This window comes from Macaca fascicularis, chromosome X, assembly GCF_037993035.2.
Source record: "Macaca fascicularis isolate 582-1 chromosome X, T2T-MFA8v1.1".
Taxonomy (NCBI): Eukaryota; Metazoa; Chordata; class Mammalia; order Primates; family Cercopithecidae; genus Macaca; species Macaca fascicularis.
Genome location: NC_088395.1, coordinates 5990882 through 6007290, shown reverse-complemented (window position 1 = coordinate 6007290; position 16409 = coordinate 5990882).

Genomic DNA, 16409 nt, shown 5'->3' with positions numbered 1-16409 from the left:
CAATGCAGAAACAATATGGAGCCATGGTTAGGCAGCCAGACTCTGGTTTGTATCATGGTTCCAAAATTCATCTGCTGTGTTCAATTGGGCAAGTTACCCATGCTTGTCATGCTGCCATTTTTATTTTATTTTATTTTATTTGTATTTTTCAGATGAAGTCTCGCTCTGTTGCCAGGCTGGATGGAGTGCAGTGGTGTGATCTCGGGTCATTGCAACTGTAGTTGCAATGTAGTCCCATAGCTGGGACTACAGGAGTGCGCCACCACGCCCAGCTAATTTTCGTATTTTTTTTAGTAGAGATGGTGTTTCACCATGTTGGCCAGGATGGTCTTGATCTCTTGACCTTGTGATCTGCCTGCCTTGGCCTCCCAAAGTGCTGGGATTACAGGAGTGAGCCACCACACCCGGCCCCCCCCATCTTTATCCTTAACTAATGAAGGGTGTATTTGTTTTGTTTTGTTTTTTGAGATAGAGTCTCACTCTGTCACCCAGGCTGGCGTGCAATGGCCCAATCTCGGCTCACTGCAACCTCTGCCTCCCGGGTTCAAGCGATTCTCCTGCCTCAGCCTCCTGAGTAGCTGGGACTACAGGTGCATGCCACCACACCCAGCTAATTTTGTATTTTTAGTAGAGATGGGATTTCACCATGTTGGCCAGGATGGTCTCTATCTCTTGACCTCGTGTTCCGCCTCCTCAGCCTCCCAAAGTTCTGGGATTACAGGGGTGAGCCACAGTGCCCAGCCCATGCTGCCATTTTCTTATGCACAATGTAGGGAAGGCAATAGTACTGCTTTGTTAAGTCACTGTGAGGACTAAATGAGTTAGTATTTGTAAGACCCTTTGAACACTTCCTGGCATATAATAAGTACCATATGTGGTTGTTTAAAAAAATGGTAAATCTAAAAAGGAATTATAAATGTTGCAGTGGAATAATGGGAAAGTACTATCTGTGATTTCAGGAACCATTATGTAGACAAATAGCTCTCTCATTCCAGTTGTAATGGTTTTATCAATAAATTATGCTTAAATCTTTTATAGCATTATATCACATCAGTATTTTTTAAATGGCTCATCCTGACAGATGGAAATTAAATCATTAATCTTATCTTTAATTCAGAATTCTAATGATACTTGTGACTAAATACATACAGAGTAATTATCCACCCTCCAGCCACTTACTAACAAAAGAAAAGAGCTTTTTTTTTTCTTTTCAGAGGAAAAAGATAAACATGTACTTAAAGGGAAAACGTTAAATGGTCTGATAGAGGAATAAGGTCAGTGTCCAGAAATGAATACATCTAGTGAATTTAGGGGAAGGCATTTCTTAACATCTCCTCTTTGAAATTGGATGTGTATCGGGTATTTCCCTGGAGAGTAGGACAAAGAGGCCCGATTTTTCAAATGGACAAAATGAAGAACTAGGAGTAGAATTCTGATTACCCAATCATTTTCTGCCTTGAACCCTTTTGCATATAAATGTTGATATTGCCCCTCCCACCATTTTATAATTTCAATCCAAAAGTTATAACCTAAAATCATCCAGATGTAGCTACCTTATAGATTTAAAGGAGACATGAGTTCTAGTGAACTCTCTTTGAGGGTCAGAACTGGACACATGAGTTGGGAAAACATGGTCCTATCATAGGACATTTATTTGGGCATTTTTATATTGTTTGGATTCTGAAAGGTCACTTGACTCAGAGCAAGAAAATTTGGGTTTGATTAAGTTTCAATTCACCCATATAAAATGGTGAGATCCAGGTCATTAAATGCTGTATAAACTCAGAGAAGTCAGCGAGGCGTGGATAGACTTCAGTGGCTTTGTAATGTGTTAACTTGGCTTTGCTGAATTAAATTTCCAAGAACTCTCTTTCTTATATATTTTCCCTTTTTGCATGAATCTCCGCAAGGGAGATTCTTGGAGGATGAGGAATGTAGAAAGAAAGCAGCAGCCACTTTGCGGGTTGCACACTTAGTCACACATCTGCTGAATCACCTTGTTGGCATGAAGCAGCAGCCAGGTCTGCAACTGCCCCACCTGTTCCTGGATCCTCCTTCGGCATCTCTGATTCCTAAGTCAGGTGTCTGTAAGGCAGGCTTCTGTATTCTGCAGTTCTGCAGTTCTTCATTACCAAGGTCAGAGGCAATGGTAAGACATACGTTTTACTCCATTTGTCTTAGTTCATTTGGGATGTTACAATAAAATATCATGGACTTGGGGCTTGGAAACAACAGAAAATTAATTCTCACAGGTCTGGAGACTGGGTGTTGAGGATCAAAGCACTGATAGATTCTGTATCTGATGAGGACCCACTGGTCCATAGATGGCTCCTTCTTGTGTCCTCATCTGGTCAAAGGAGCAAGGGAGCTCTCTGGGGTCTCTTTTACAAGGACACTCATCCAATTGATGAGGCTCCACCCACATGACCTCACCACTTGGCAAATGCCCCATCTTCTAATACCATCACTCTGGGGATGAGGATTTCAACATGTGAAGTTTGAGGAAATGGAAATATTCAGACCATAGCAGCACCATCTTTGTATGGCTGCAAGTCCCACTTGTGGGCTCCAGACTGCTCCCAACCTCTCCCACTTCACTGGCATCTTCCCTTCCTGACTGCCTGCCCTATAGACGTTTGGCTCCAGCATTAAATTTGCAAAGACAACAGGCTTAGGGAGGCAGCTCAAACAGTTCCTCAAGTTGTTAAAATCAAATCTCTGTAACAAATACATTATACATATACATATATACACATATATACACTCACACACATATATACATATATACACACACATACATTTTCTAGAAATTCTGCTTTGTTGACATTACCCTGATTGATTTACAGGAAGAGGAAAAATCTGGGAGGCATGGTAAATGTATAAATGAGTATAATGCCACCAACAGTGAGAATAAATACTCTCCTGTCATTGTGATGGGTCTCGAAACTTTGCTAACTCCAGGTTCAAATCAAGGTGTCCACTCGGGTAGGTTTATTCTTCCACAATTTGGAAATGAGGAAAAATGATCTCCAGTGAAACTACCAGCTGGAATCCTTTAATTTAATAATTAACATCAAGAAAAATGTTTTTGAATGTCAAAAAGTGAATTTTTTTCATTCTGTATCGTATTTGTAGATATAAAACAGGGGAAAATAGGGCTTTCTCCCTACCTCTTTTTTAAAAAAGTGAACTAATACAATAGTAAATTATTGATTTTTTTAAAAGACAAGAAATTAGGTCGTGATAATGACCACTTTAAAGATTTTCCTCCCTTTGCAGTTCTTCAAAATAAAATAAAAATAAATAAGAAGACACATATCTTAGGATGAAGAAGTAGCTTCAACATTTCAAGGAATAGAGGGGGCGGAGCAAGATGGCCGAATAGGAACAGCTCCAGTCTCCAACTCCCAGCGCGAGCGACACAGAAGACCGGTGATTTCTGCATTTTCAACTGAGGTACTGGGTTCATCTAACTGGGGAGTGCCGGACGATCGGTGCTGGTCAGCTGCTGCAGCCCGACCAGCGAGAGCTGAAGCAGGGCGAGGCATTGCCTCACCTGGGAAGCACAAGGGGGAAGGGAATCCCTTTTCCTAGCCAGGGGAACTGAGACACACAACACCTGGAAAATCGGGTAACTCCCACCCCAATACTGCGCTTTAAGCAAACAGGCACACCAGGAGATCATATCCCACACCTGGCCGGGAGGGTCCCACACCCACGGAGCCTCCCTCATTGCTAGCACAGCAGTCTGTGATCTACCGGCAAGGCAGAAGCGAGGCTGGGGGAGGGGCGCCCGCCATTGCTGAGGCTTAAGTAGGTAAACTAAGCTGCTGGGAAGCTCGAACTGGGTGGAGCTCACAGCAGCTCAAGGAAACCTGCCTGTCTCTGTAGACTCCACCTCTGGGGACAGGGCAATAACAAACACAGCCGAAACCTCTGCAGATGCAAACGACTCTGTCTGACAGCTTTGAAGAGAGCAGTGGATCTCCCAACACGGAGGTTGAGATCTGAGAAGGGACAGACTCCCTGCTCAAGTGGGTCCCTGACCCCTGAGTAGCCTAACTGGGAGACATCCCCCACTAGGGGCAGTCTGACACCCCACACCTCACAGGGTGGAGTACACCCCTGAGAGGAAGCTTCCAAAGCAAGAATCAGACAGGTACACTCGCTGGTCAGAAATATTCTATCTTCTGCAGCCTCTGCTGCTGATACCCAGGCAAACAGGGTCTGGAGTGGACCTCAAGCAATCTCCAACAGACCTACAGCTGAGGGTCCTGACTGTTAGAAGGAAAACTATCAAACAGGAAGGACACCTACACCAAAACCCCATCAGTACATTACCATCATCAAAGACCAGAGGCAGATAAAACCACAAAGATGGGGAAAAAGCAGGGCAGAAAAGCTGGAAATTCAAAAAATAAGAGCGCATCTCCCCCGGCAAAGGAGCGCAGCTCATCGCCAGCAACGGATCAAAGCTGGACGGAGAATGACTTTGATGAGATGAGAGAAGAAGGCTTCAGTCCATCAAATTTCTCAGAGCTAAAGGAGGAATTACGTACCCAGTGCAAAGAAACTAAAAATCTTGAAAAAAAAGTGGAAGAATTGATGGCTAGAGTAATTAATGCAGAGAAGGTCATAAACGAAATGAAAGAGATGAAAACCATGACACGAAAAATACGTGACAAATGCACAAGCTTCAGTAACCGACTCGATCAACTGGAAGAAAGAGTATCAGCGATTGAGGATCAAATGAATGAAATGAAGCGAGAAGAGAAACCAAAAGAAAAAAGAAGAAAAAGAAATGAACAAAGCCTGCAAGAAGTATGGGATTATGTAAAAAGACCAAATCTACGTCTGATTGGGGTGCCTGAAAGTGAGGGGGAAAATGGAACCAAGTTGGAAAACACTCTTCAGGATATCATCCAGGAGAACTTCCCCAAACTAGTAGGGCAAGCCAACATTCAAATCCAGGAAATACAGAGAACGCCACAAAGATACTCCTCGAGAAGAGCAACTCCAAGACACATAATTGCCAGATTCACCAAAGTTGAAATGAAGGAAAAAATCTTAAGGGCAGCCAGAGAGAAAGGTCGGGTTACCCACAAAGGGAAGCCCATCAGACTAACAGCAGATCTCTCGGCAGAAACTCTCCAAGCCAGAGGAGAGTGGGGGCCAATATTCAACATTCTTAAAGAAAAGAATTTTCAACCCAGAATTTCATATCCAGCCAAACTAAGTTTCATAAGTGAAGGAGAAATAAAATCCTTTACAGATAAGCAAATGCTTAGAGATTTTGTCACCACTAGGCCTGCCTTACAAGAGACCCTGAAGGAAGCACTAAACATGGAAAGGAACAACTGGTACCAGCCATTGCAAAAACATGCCAAAATGTAAAGACCATGGAGGCTAGGAAGAAACTGCATCAACTAACGAGCAAAATAACCAGTTAATATCATAATGGCAGGATCAAGTTCACACATAACAATATTAACCTTAAATGTAAATGGACTAAATGCTCCAATTAAAAGACACAGACTGGCAAACTGGATAAAGAGTCAAGACCCATCAGTCTGCTGTATTCAGGAGACCCATCTCACACGCAGAGACATACATAGGCTCAAAATAAAGGGATGGAGGAAGATTTACCAAGCAAATGGAGAACAAAAAAAAGCGGGGGTTGCAATACTAGTCTCTGATAAAACAGACTTTAAACCATCAAAGATCAAAAGAGACAAAGAAGGCCATTACATAATGGTAAAGGGATCAATTCAACAGGAAGAGCTAACTATCCTAAATATATATGCACCCAATACAGGAGCACCCAGATTCATCAAGCAAGTCCTTAGAGACTTACAAAGAGACTTAGACTCCCATACAATAATAATGGGAGACTTCAACACTCCACTGTCAACATTAGACAGATCAACGAGACAGAAAGTTAACAAGGATATCCAGGAATTGAACTCATCTCTGCAGCAAGCAGACCTAATAGACATCTATAGAACTCTCCACCCAAAATCAACAGAATATACATTCTTCTCAGCACCACATCGTACTTACTCCAAAATCGACCATGTAATTGGAAGTAAAGCACTCCTCAGCAAATGTACAAGAACAGAAATTATAACAAACTGTCTCTCAGACCACAGTGCAATCAAACTAGAACTCAGGACTAAGAAACTCAATCAAAACCGCTCAACTACATGGAAACTGAACAACCTGCTCCTGAATGACTACTGGGTACATAACGAAATGAAGGCAGAAATAAAGATGTTCTTTGAAACCAATGAGAACAAAGATACAACATACCAGAATCTCTGGGACACATTTAAAGCAGTGTGTAGAGGGAAATTTATAGCACTAAATGCCCACAAGAGAAAGCAGGAAAGATCTAAAATTGACACCCTAACATCACAATTAAAAGAACTACAGAAGCAAGAGCAAACACATTCGAAAGCTAGCAGAAGGCAAGAAATAACTAAGATCAGAGCAGAACTGAAGGAGACAGAGACACAAAAAACTCTCCAAAAAATCAATGAATTCAGGAGTTGGTTTTTTGAAAAGATCAACAAAATTGACAGACCACTAGCAAGACTAATAAAGAAGAAAAGAGAGAAGAATCAAATCGACACAATTAAAAATGATAAAGGGGATATCACCACTGACCCCACAGAAATACAAACTGCCATCAGAGAATACTATAAACACCTCTACGCAAATAAACTGGAAAATCTAGAAGAAATGGATAATTTCCTGGACACTTACACTCTTCCAAGACTAAACCAGGAAGAAGTTGAATCCCTGAATAGACCAATAGCAGGCTCTGAAATTGAGGCAATAATTAATAGCCTACCAACCAAAAAAAGTCCAGGACCAGATGGATTCACAGCTGAATTCTACCAGAGGTACAAGGAGGAGTTGGTGCCATTCCTTCTGAAACTATTCCAATCAATAGAAAAAGAGGGAATCCTCCCTAACTCATTTTATGAGGCCAACATCATCCTGATACCAAAGCCTGGCAGAGACACAACAAAAAAAGAGAATTTTAGACCAATATCTCTGATGAACATCGATGCAAAAATCCTCAATAAAATACTGGCAAACCGGATTCAGCAACACATCAAAAAGCTTATCCACCATGATCAAGTGGGCTTCATCCCTGGGATGCAAGGCTGGTTCAACATTCGCAAATCAATAAACATAATCCAGCATATAAACAGAACCAAAGACAAGAACCACATGATTATCTCAATAGATGCAGAAAAGGCTTTTGACAAAATTCAACAGCCCTTCATGCTAAAAACGCTCAATAAATTCGGTATTGATGGAACGTACCTCAAAATAATAAGAGCTATTTATGACAAACACACAGCCAATATCATACTGAATGGGCAAAAACTGGAAAAATTCCCTTTGAAAACTGGAACAAGACAGGGATGCCCTCTCTCACCACTCCTATTCAACATAGTGTTGGAAGTTCTGGCTAGGGCAATTAGGCAAGAGAAAGAAATCAAGGGTATTCAGTTAGGAAAAGAAGAAATCAAATTGTCCCTCTTTGCAGATGACATGATTGTATATTTAGAAAACCCCATTGTCTCAGCCCAAAACCTCCTTAAGCTGATAAGCAACTTCAGCAAAGTCTCAGGATACAAAATTAATGTGCAAAAATCACAAGCATTCTTATACACCAGTAACAGACAAACAGAGAGCCAAATCAGGAATGAACTTCCATTCACAATTGCTTCAAAGAGAATAAAATACCTAGGAATCCAACTTACAAGGGATGTAAAGGACCTCTTCAAGGAGAACTACAAACCACTGCTCAGTGAAATAAAAGAGGACACAAATAAATGGAAGAACATCCCATGCTCATGGATAGGAAGAATCAATATCGTGAAAATGGCCATACTGCCCAAGGTAATTTATAGATTCAATGCCATCCCCATCAAGCTACCAATGAGTTTCTTCACAGAATTGGAAAAAACTGCTTTAAAGTTCATATGGAACCAAAAAAGAGCCTGCATCTCCAAGGCAATCCTAAGTCAAAAGAACGAAGCTGGAGGCATCACGCCACCTGACTTCAAACTATACTAAAAGGCTACAGTAACCAAAACAGCATGACACTGGTACCAAAACAGAGATATAGACCAATGGAACAGAACAGAGTCCTCAGAAATAATACCACACATCTACAGCCATCTGATCTTTGACAAACCTGAGAGAAACAAGAAATGGGGAAAGGATTCCCTATTTAATAAATGGTGCTGGGAAAATTGGCTAGCCATAAGTAGAAAGCTGAAACTGGATCCTTTCCTTACTCCTTATACGAAAATCAATTCAAGATGGATTAGAGACTTAAATGTTAGACCTAATACCATAAAAATCCTAGAGGAAAACCTAGGTAGTACCATTCAGGACATAGGCATGGGCAAAGACTTCATGTCTAAAACACCAAAAGCAATGGCAGCAAAAGCCAAAATTGACAAATGGGATCTCATTAAACTAAAGAGCTTCTGCACAGCAAAAGAAACTACCATCAGAGTGAACAGGCAACCTACAGAATGGGAGAAAATTTTTGCAATCTACTCATCTGACAAAGGGCTAATATCCAGAACCTACAAAGAACTCAAACAAATTTACAAGAAAAAAACAAACAACCCCATCAAAAAGTGGGCAAAGGATATGAACAGACATTTCTCAAAAGAAGACATTCATACAGCCAACAGACACATGAAAAAATGCTCATCATCACTGGCCATCAGAGAAATGCAAATCAAAACCACAATGAGATACCATCTCACACCAGTTAGAATGGCGATCATTAAAAAGTCAGGAAACAACAGGTGCTGGAGAGGATGTGGAGAAATAGGAACACTTTTACACTGTTGGTGGGATTGTAAACTAGTTCAACCATTATGGAAAACAGTATGGCGATTCCTCAAGGATCTAGAACTTGATGTACCATATGACCCAGCCATCCCATTACTGGGTATATACCCAAAGGATTATAAATTATGCTGCTATAAAGACACATGCACACGTATGTTTATTGCAGCACTATTCACAATAGCAAAGACTTGGAATCAACCCAAATGTCCATCAGTGACAGATTGGATTAAGAAAATGTGGCACATATACACCATGGAATACTATGCAGCCATAAAAAAGGATGAGTTTGTGTCCTTTGTAGGGACATGGATGCAGCTGGAAACCATCATTCTTAGCAAACTATCACAAGAACAGAAAACCAAACACCGCATGTTCTCACTCATAGGTGGGAACTGAACAATGAGATCACTTGGACTCAGGAAGGGGAACATCACACACTGGGGCCTATCATGGGGAGGGGGGGGGATTGCATTGGGAGTTATACCTGATGTAAATGACGAGTTGATGGGTGCAGCACACCAACATGGCACAAGTATACATATGTAACAAACCTGCACGTTATGCACATGTACCCTACAACTTAAAGTATAATAATAATAAATAAATTAAAAAAAAAGAATAAAAGGTAATCTTTAAAAAAAAAAAAATTTCAAGGAATAGAATCTTTTAAAGCATTTTTTCTCATTTTTCTTTTTTCTTTTGAGATGGAGTCTCACTCTGTCGCCCAGGCTGGAGTGCAGTGGTGCCATCCCAGCTCACTGCAACCTCCACCTCCCGCATTCAAGCCATTCTCCTGCCTCAGCCTCCCGAGTAGCTGGGACTACAGGCACACGCCACCATGCCCAGCTAATTTTTGCATTTTTAGTAGAAACAGGGTTTCGCCATGTTGGTAGGCTGATCTCAAACTCCTGACCTCAGGTGGTCTGCCCACCTTAGTCTCCCAAAGTGCTGGGATTACACGCCATGTTTCTCAAATTTTAATGGATATATGAGTCACCTGGAAAACTCGTTCAAATGCAGATTTCATAATAGATCCAGTTTGCATCCTGAAATTTGGCATTTTCTACAAGCTCTCTTTCAAGAATTACACTTCCAACAGTAAGATATATGTGTCTGAGTGTATAAAATATATTCATATATGTAATACATATATATATACACACAAGCACACATATACATATAATTTTGTATTCTTAAAGGCCAGATAAAAAGGATAACTCTAGTACAATAGGAATTTTGGAGGTGCGAGTGGGTGGAAACCTTAAAAACCCTTAGATCTCCGCCATTGCTTGGATGCAGTGTTTGACCTCATCTTTGAAGCAATCACATTGCTCTGCCTTGTAGCCAAGATTCATTCTACCTCTGAATTCTATAGCTTCTCTCTGGAAGTCTGGGCAGAGATTTGAAAACGTGCCTTTATTTTATTATTTAGAGACAGGGTCTCGCTCTGTCGCCCAGGCTAAAGTGTAGTGGCGCAATCATAGCTTATTGCAGCCTCCAAGTCCTGGGCTCAGGAGATCCTCCAACCTCAACCTCCCAGGTAGCTGGGATTTCACCACCACGCCCAGCTAACTTTTAAAAATTTTTTTGTAGAGATGCAGTCACTCTCTGTTGCCCAGGCTGGTCTCAAACACCTGGCCTCCAGCAGCCCTACTGCCTCAGCTAAAAATGTGCCTTTTAAACAAATTCCCAGATCATCATCTTTCTGGTCTGGGGACTACAGCTTAGCAACTACTGTTTTCTATTATTGTGTCCAGTTGGTTATTCACAGTCTTATTTTTTCTTTTTTTATTGTAAGAAAATTAATTACCTTTTAGACATTCTCAATTCATGCTCTTGTATGATACAAATTACCGATATATGCGTATGTGCACTGTAGGAGAAAAAGAGGAAAAAAGAAAAGAAATGACTTTGATCTAAAGAGAAATCTTTGTTTGCTTTAGAAATACAAAAATTTGTAGCTGAGCCTATGTATAAAAGAACATCTAGGAAAATTTTAACAGAATTTGTAACCATTTAAGAAAAAAACATGTTCCACATTTGATTACCTATTAAGGCTAATCGATGTTGTCACTTTAGCGTACCATTTTTGTATTAAAATATCTCATCTTTAATTAAGAAATCTGGTGTGACACAAGGTACCGTCAAGGACAGTAAATTCTTGTACGTGCTGACTCCAAGGAATTCTGAACAGGGCGTGGAGCCAGGAAATTTCCCTGGTGATCCGTCCTGACCAGGGCCTGCCTGAATCCATTCATCTGGATAAGTAGAAACGGCCAGTCCTCATCAAGACTTATTTCTAGAGTTTTGTTCCTTTACAGAAATGGGAGTTTTCTCATAAGAGGACAGAAACCATTCATCAGAGAACTAAATTCTATTAGTATTTTACTGCTTCTGTAGAAAAGCACCATGCATTTGCCAGCTTAAAACAACACAAATTTATTATCTTACAGTCTTGAGGTCAAGATTCTGACATGCTATCACTGGGCTAAAATCAAGGTATTGGCAGGATATCATTCCTTTTGGAGGCTCTAGAGGAGATTATTCTTTGGCCTGTTCCAATTTCTAGAGGCTACCCTCATTCCTTGACTCACAGCCTCCTATCTCCATTTCCACACGATGCTTCAATCTCTCCTCCTTCCCATCCCTTCCATTTGTCCTCTTTTTCTTCTTTTGTCTTCTCTCTTCTGTTCCTTCAAGGTAATATCAACTCCAAATACAGACAGGATGCTCAACCCATTTTTCTTGAATGAATAAATCAGTCACAACTACCTAACAAAACCCCACATATTTCACATTTTTGGATCCAGTCATGTCTCCCAAAAACATGCCCTTACATGGCAAATAAAAAGTACATAATTCAAATTCTATGGTAATTCCATTATGCATCCTTTTGGGTTTACGATGATATACCTCCCTCTTTGGTCACAACAGTACCAACTCCAGCATCGTTGTGAATTTTGTGATAGAATCGTAGCCATAAAATTTCAGAACCAGAGGCAACTTTGGAGGCAGCAGGTCCAGATTACTCTTTGTAAAAGAAAACACAGAACCTCACAGTCACTGGCCTGAATGAAGATATCATCATGGTGCAGAGAGCCCAAGAAATAAAGTTCATTCACCTGAAACATACTCCAATATTCTTTCCATTACTTGACAGCTATTTGCCCTCTCTCCAAACTTCTACCTCTCCTATCTGTTCCTGAATGCAATTTAAGAAAAAATTCTCTTACCTCTAATGTTTGGAGTAGAAATTGGCACAACTCTTTGGGAAAGCATTTCAGCCATGTGCTTCAGCAACTGTGAAAATATTCATAGCCAAAATTCGAGATGCATTAGAGGGTCCATTTTCCTAATTTCAAGTATCACAGATTAATATGGTTTGGCTGTATCCCCACCAACATTTCGTCTTGCATTGTAGCTCCCATAATTCCCACGTGTTGTGGGAAGGACTCAGTGGGAGATAACTGAATCATGGGGGATGTTTCTCCCATACTGTTCTGTGGTAGTGGATAAGTCTCACAAGATGTGATTATTTTATAAGGGAAAACCCCTTCCATTTGGCTCTCATTCTCTCTTCTTGCCTGCCACCATGTAAGACATTCTTTGCTCTTCTGCCATGATTGTGAGGCCTCCCCAACCACGTGGAACTGTGAGTCATTAAACCTCTTTCCTTTATAAATTACCCAGTCTTGGCTATGTCTTTATTAGCAGTGTGAGAACAGACTAATACAAAGTTCATTTCCTAAACACCCCTGATATCACAGATATGCATAACCAGGGCACTGTGACATCATTGTGGGCTGGGACTTGCACCAGCTGGGAGGTCAGAGATGCAGCCAAACCTTGGTTTATCCCCAGCCCAGAGGAAGGTTAAGGAAGGACAGATGCCAGCTCACCTGATCTGTGATATGTTATAGGAAATTATAATCAAGATACAAGAAATATCTCCCACCTTATTCCTATAACTGCTAGTTGATGTTGGCGCTCAAATGGGGGCACAGGCATGGAGAGAAATTACTACAGACAGCTATTTATGGGTGGGGATGGGAAACAAAAGTTGACAAGGTTCAGACTGAACATTTATAAAAGATGCCTATTCGCAACTCCTGGGTCCATTTTAATTTCAAATGGGTCCACCCCCTTATGCACCTTTGTGGGCAGTGGGGGAAGAGTAGGAAGATGGAATGAAGCGGCTGAAACTGGAAAGCTCTGTAACTCCAGAAAACAGACTCATTATGGTGAAGTTCCTTCCCCTCACAAAGTTCATCTCTGCACGAGTGTTCCCTACATTTGTCACAATGAATTAACCCACACTGTTACACTATCATTAAACTAATTATTTAGAGAAAAAATAACTGTTATTTTTCTATTAATAAACAAACATTTATAAATATTTATTTTTATAAATAAACTATTTTTATTGTTTTATAAATAAACTATATTTATTTATTTATTTATAGATAAATAAACTATATTTATTTATTTATTTATAGATAAATAAACTATTATTACTAGATGAAAAAATAGCATGTTGGTAACACTATGGAGAAAAAGGAACGCTTATACACTTGTTGGGAACTGTATTATTTAGAGTTCCTTCCTTTTTGTCTAACAGTCTTTTTCTGTTCCAGGGTCTCTTTCAGAGTACCCTACATCTTTAATCATCTTGTCCTCTTAGGTTCCTTTTAACTGTGGCAGTTTCTCGTACTTTCCTTGTTTTTGATGATCTTTATGGTTTTGAAGAGTACAGCTCAAGGTTTTTTTTTTGTAGAATGACCCTTAATTGCAATTTTTCCGATGGATTTCGCATGTTTAGGCTAAGGTTATAGGTTTTTGAAAGAAAGGCAGAGGTAAAGTACCTTATTAATCACATCCTAGCAAGGGAACGTCCCACCAACATCACTTATTTCTGTTGATCTTGACGTTGATCACCCAGCTGAGGGGGTATTTGTTAGGTTTCTCCACTACGGTTACACTTGCTTTTGTTTAATAATATATTTTATACACATAGACATGTGCAAAGAAAGAATCTTAAATTACCTGTAATGGCACCACTGTTATCTATTGGGCATACATCTTTATAGCTATATCTATACCTGTATCTATATCCATATCTGTGTATCTGCAGCTATGTTTACATATAGAAAATCATTTTGACTTGTTTTGTTAATTCATATATTACACTGGTAGCCCCTTCTGTCATTAGTTGTCCTGGAACACTATCATGAAATAGCTGCATTGGGTTTCAGCTACTTTTAATTTTACCCCAATTCTCCATTTGGGGCATTCAGTGTCTGTTCATCTCTTCACTGTGAGTAAACAAAACTTGGAAGAACATACAATTAAGTCTTTGCACGCATCAGTGACTATTTGCATAACCTATGTTTCTAGGAATGGAATTGCTAAGTCAAAGGGTACTCATTGACTATTATTACAAGGTGAAAAAATAACATGTTGGTAACACTATGGAGAAAAAGGAACCCTTATACACTTGTTGGGAATGTAAATTAGTTCAGCCACTGTGGAAAGCAGTTTGGAGATTTCTCCAGTAACTTAAATAGAACCAGTCTGAAAGTTTGAAGTGTAGGCAGGACTTCTATGTCGCAGGCTGGAGGCAGAAGTCCTTCTTCTTGGGGAATCCTCAGTTTTTGCTTTTAAAGCCCTCAATGATTGAATGAAGTCCTCTGTTATAGAATGAATGTGCATGTCCCCTACAAAATTCATACATTGAAATCTTAATTCCCCAGGTGATGATGTTAGGAAGTGGGGGCTTTGGGAGGTGATGAGGTGATGAGGGTAGAGCCCACAGGAATGGGATTAGCAAACCAGGAAGAGAGCCCTCACCAGACACAGAATCTACCACACCTTGATCTTGGACTGCTGGCCTCTAGAACTTTGAGAAACAAATGTGTGTTGTATAAACCTCCTAGTCTGTGGTGTTTTTGTAATAGCAGTTCAAGTGGACTAAGACACCCACACGCATCACAGAGGGCATTCTGCTTTTTTCAAAGCATATTAATTGTAAATGTTAATCATACCTACATAATACCTTCACATCATCATCGCAAAACTGGTCTTTGACAAAACAGGAGGGCACCGTAACCCCGGGCAAGTTGACGCATAAGATGAAACAGCCAAGACAAGAAAGCAAAATTCCAATTGCATCAAGAAGCAGGAGTAAGAAAAGGATAAGTAGCAAAGTGTGGATAAGAACACACCAGAACAAGCACCTGCAAATGCTGGGAAGAACAAAAGGTCATAAAGCATTCATTCAAGAAAGCACTGCATTCTGCAGGGGCTGGAGCTCGTAGTATTGATAGAGAAGCTGTGAAAGAAAAGTACAGGAGAGATGCAGGGCAGAGAGTAAACTTAGGAACTGGACATCAGTGGCCCTGTTGGCCTTGGTGTTGTGGTCTTACTAAAAATGAAAATGTTTTACTACTCCACTGGAAAAAAATATTAGTGGCATCCGAGGGAAGTAAACGACACCCCACGGTTTCTGGTGGGAGATAAATTGCTATAAGTTTCCGGGAAAAAATACAGCAACATACAGGAAAGCCTTTAAACATGTAAATATGGTTTGTTTTTTAATTTCAATTTTTATTTTAGATTCAGGGAGTACATGTGCAGGTTTGTTACCTGGGTATATTGTGTGACACTGAGGTTTGTGGCACAGATGATCCCATCACCCAAGTAGTGACATTGGACCCAATAGCTACTTTTCTAAACCTTGCCACCCTCTCTTCCTCCTCATTCTACTAATCCCCAGTGTCCACTGTTTCCATCTTTATGTCCATGAGTACCCATGTTTAGTTCCCACTTATAAGTGAGAACATGCAGTGTTTGGGTATTGGTTCTCTGTTCCTGTATTAATTCACTCAGGACAATGGCCCCCGGCTGAATCCATGCTGCTGCAAGTAACATGATTTCATTCTTTTCATGGTCTTGTAGTATTCCATATGTACCACATTTTCTTCATCCAGTCCACCGATAGGCCACTTAGGTTGATTCCATGTCTTTACTATTGTGAATTCTGACATGATGAACCTGCAGACCAGAGAGCCAGAGGGCAATTCTGGGATGACTCATCATGTATTCTGATGACATTTTCAAAAGAAAATCATTCCTTGGAGCCAGGTGCAGTGGCTCACACCTGTAATCTGAGATGGGAGGATTACCTGAGGCCAGGAGTTTGAGACCAGCCTGGGCAACACGGTGAAACCCCATCTCTACAAAAAATACAAAAAATGAGCAGAGCCTGGTGGTGCATGCTTGTAGTGCCAGCTACTCAGGAAGTTGAGGTGGGAGGATTACCTGAGTCTGGGAATTCGAGGCTGTAGTGATCCGAAATTGTGCCACTGCACTCGAGCCTGAGTGACAGAGACTCTGTCTCAAAAACAAAGAAGGAAGGAAGGAAGGAAGGAAGGAAGGAAGGAAGGAAGGAAGGAAGGAAGGAAGGAAGGAAGGAAGGAGGGAGGGAGGCAGGGAGGGAGGGAGACAGGGAGGGAGGGAGGGAG